Source organism: Quercus suber, unplaced genomic scaffold, assembly GCF_002906115.3.
Source record: "Quercus suber isolate HL8 unplaced genomic scaffold, Cork oak 2.0 scaffold_985, whole genome shotgun sequence".
Taxonomy (NCBI): Eukaryota; Viridiplantae; Streptophyta; class Magnoliopsida; order Fagales; family Fagaceae; genus Quercus; species Quercus suber.
The window spans coordinates 75,555-79,922 of NW_027070400.1; positions in this window are offsets into that span (position 1 = coordinate 75,555).

Consider the following 4,368-nt stretch of genomic DNA (forward strand, 5'->3'; position numbering starts at 1 on the left):
TTTGAAAGGTTAAATAAATGGGCTTCTTGTTAGATTTATTGTTGTCATTTGGGCTAGTTTTGTTCTTGTTTGGGCCATTTTTGTTCTTGTTTGAGTTACCTTTTGTTGTTATTTGGGCTATTTCAATTTTTAAGGTTTAAGGGGCCGAAAATTATGTTTGAAGGGGCTAAGTTTAATTTTACATAACAAGTTTTAAGTGGCAGGTTGTTACTGGTTGTTATTGTTAAGCAAAAAAGTAATCTCAACGGTAGGTTCAAATTTGAATAAAAAACAACTCACCTATGATTTGTTGTGAAAATGTTGTGGACGTAGTACTTCTATTAATTATATAATATATACACATTTCATTATTTTTTAAAACCTTAGGCCAGCCCCCTTTTGCGGCAGTACGTGGCTATGGCCCTGACTAAATGAATACAATAGCAAGGAATTTCGAGAAGAGATCCAAAAGGACAATGAAAGCCTTAAACATTTGGAAGAAAACAATTTTTGTGGGTGAATTTGTGTGTATTTTTAATGAATGGCCGATTTTATATCAGAAAAACCATATATACTATGAGTTGCACAACAAAGGAGCCAAACAAAAACAAGCAGCATACATGCTGCTGTGTTGAGCACTCTTAGAGACTAGCTTATGTCATTTGCTCATGAAGACTACTACTTCATTAAATAAATGAAGTAGCCAGAAAAAATTTGTACAAGCGACAGAAAAGGAAGACAAAAAATTTATGTACAAGAAGAAAGGGAATATCAAGATTCCTTGGAATATCTAGATTTTGAAATTGATTTTTTATTTTTTGGTTTTTATAAAAAAATAGTGAATTCTTTGGAAAAAAAGGGGCAAACCTCTGGTACGCGGGGGTATACATATTCAACCAATCAAACAAGGATCTAAGAAATAGGATTTTTTATTGAAGCAATTAAGCCTCTATATTATCGAACATCCTAGAATACCACACCAAACATAATAGGATAGAATTCCATACAACAGAACTATGATGAACCTTAAAGCTCCATCTCCATCATGCTAACATATCATTCAGTGAGTTTAGCATGAACCAAGAGACTCCAAATAAAGCAGAAACGAGAGACCAATGCTCCCTAGAAATAGTGCAATGCAGAAAGAGTTGATTGATTGACTCCCCAGCCCCTTTGCACACAACGCTAAATAGCAATGATATTCTTGCACTTGCGAAGAATTTTTCCATGAGCCACAGTCCAAGCAAAAAAAAGCTACCTCCTAAGGAACCTTGGTCCTCAAAATTGCATGCCATGAAAATCTGTTCTTGTTTCCCGTTGAATATCAAAAAATTTGTCTTAAATGAATAGAGGAAATAGTTTCTGTGATTGGTTTTTAGATTTCAAAATAAACAATAATGTCTTGGCCTGTTCTCAGACATCTGGTCTGTCTTTCTCTGTAGCATATGGATGTTATATACCGTGCTTTATAAGTCTAGCATCAAGTAATCATGTATTCCACTGATCAAATTTTTTTTTTAAAAATGTAATAATGTAATTCCAGGTACTTTCCAGCTATCTTTTCGCTAAAAGTTCTGCTCTAACTTCGTTCATGACATTTTTATGAATTCCTATGAGTCAACTACATAAATTTTTTCTGCTGCTATGTTTCTAATTCCTATCTTACATCCTATTAACTGTAATCAATGTTTAATTTTTGCATGGAATGGTAGCATCTGATCAGTCCACAGAACCTATTATTTCCTACAAACATCCATATTGACGTCTAAAGCTGATGATTTGAATTTAGAGGAATGAGAACTTTGCTAATATGCTGATTTATTTGAGGAATTTCCAAATTCAAAACATTGGATTGTTATGCTAGCAAAAAAAAAACCTAGTGCAAATCAGTTTGCCATCATGCCAAATTGTCAATGTTTATTACACTATTGAATTCTTTGGTTTCAGTAGTCATATGTTTCTCAGAACTCCTTATCAGAAAATAAAAAGTGTTTCTTAGAAGTCATTTTGTTGTCTTCCCGGGTCCCTTTGAACAACATGTTTGGGTACTCCACGTCTCTTCGTTCCATCACACAAGTAAAGCAGAACACTGTATTGTAAATGAAAATTTTTGCTTTACTTGTTTCCCAGTTGAATTGTCTTGTTGACCTCTTTGTCCCTATCCGTGCAGGGAAAGGGTGAATTTACAATGGAATACAAAGAGCATTCAGCTGTTTCTAACGACGTTCAGACGAATTAGTTAATACTTACAAGGGCACAAAACCAGCTGAGTAGTTGGGAATTTCAATTGAAGCATTTGCCCTTATATTAATTGATAGGCTAAATTTGTCTCGTTATAGTGATTTTTTAATTTTTTTAATCAACTTTACAAGGTTATTGTGATAAATTTGATGCCGTGGAGATCAATAAATTTTGAAAAGCAGAAATAAATTTAGGTGCCCATTTTTTGTTTGATCCTGTGTAATACACTAATAATACTACTCGACTTTCTAGTCGGACAAGCATGTACCATAATTCTTGACAGTGTATTGTTTCATAATCTAATATTTATCTTCATAGAGAGCAATACAATGTTTGTCCTGACTTTCTTGATGTTTGTTCCTTCAATTATACACATCAATCACCACAGATCTAGGCATGTGCCATGCATGTATTTTCACATACATGAAAAGCTATAAATTCTGATTTTATTGGAATTCTACTTACAGGATAGCATATATCTTTTATAGTGAAGCTGCTTCTGTTTGTCAATTTGTTTTGAGAATCATGCTGATTGGGGGATTTTTTTTTTTTTTGGTATGTACTACTATGGACTATTCCGAAGTGTGTGGGTTATTTGTGGTGTGCGCTAAGAAAAGATATCAATATTTGAGTTGTATTTTCTCCATGGAAGTGATGCCTGCATGGTCAAATGTCCCAATTTATATTTCCTTTTCTCCTTTGTTTCTCAAAATTGTGCGTTTTCTTCAGCATTTATGTGCATATTGGAGCCTTATTGCCCAAGGTCCTAAACAACTCTCTTTTTTAGTGCTTCATAGCTGCCATTATTTTTATAAAAATTCTTATAGATGACTGTACATAATAATATCCGTGAAGAGGTAAAGTATTTGGTCATGTAATAGTGGCAGATGACTGTATGAGTAAAATTGGATTAAATTCTTAATGCTTATAGGAGTGTGCATCTAACCACCGAGCCAATTCAACCCAACCCAACCCAACACCTGAGATTTGTGTTTATTTTCATGGGTTGATAAGTTGGGTTGGGTTTGGCCCGTTTGGGTTAATAACTTTTTCAACTCATCTAAACCTAACCCAATAAATTAGTATTAAACCCCTCCAAAAAAAATAGTTCAATAAAATTAACCCAATTAGTGGCTAAATTATTAAACCCAATAAATTAATATTATAATTCACATAATATACCTAATTATATTTCGATTTTTTAGTTTGATTTATTTTGGAATTTTGAGAATTAGTTTTGATATATTTGGAATATAATTTAGGTCTATTATGTGAATTATAATAATTTATTGGGAAAAAAAATTCTTAAATAGTTTTAATAAACGTTCAAATTTTTTATAAGACATGAAACATGTAAGCATAAGTGTACTTCCCCACCAATCCAACCTAACTCATGTAGGTTTGGTTGGGTTGGTTTCTACATGTCCAATGAGTTGGGTTGGGTTGAGAATTTATCAACTCGATGTTGGGTTAAAAAAACTCTCCAACTTGACCCATATACACTCTTGTTATAACTTATCCAATCAAGGAATCCTTTTGGATAAACTTCTTTTCTATTTGTAAGGCCGACATGGTCATAATTCGAGCACAACTTGAAAGTAAAGAAACGAGACACTAGTCTATTAACCAAAGGAAGGTTGATAGTTATCTTTTTGAGTAACTTAGGGAAGAAACCACCCAAGCAGCATAAAAATTTAATTATTGAAAAAGAAAAATGTTACTAAATGTTCTTTGTTCTCTAGTTTAAGAAGCTAAATTTTTTAGTAACAAGCAACTCTACACTATACAGTACTTTTGGTCATTTGGTTTCTGATATTACTTCCTTACCAAACTTGACATTTTCCTTACACATGTTTTCCAAGGAAATATGTAAAATTTCACAGCGGATTCTTCGATGATTCATGGACATGCATATGAAATATGTGGGGATAAAACTTCTGTCTAATGTACTAGAGCACTGGATGGGATAACTTTTAACAAAAAGAATGGCATTCTTATATAGTAAAAGAGAGATGCAAGAATACAAGAACTAAGGAATTTGGTACACAGGTGTCCTTGGTGTCATGAAGGACAATACATATAAAAGAAATTAGATACATGAATTATTACATCAGGTGTCCCAACAAAGTAATTTTTATTTTTTGTTCA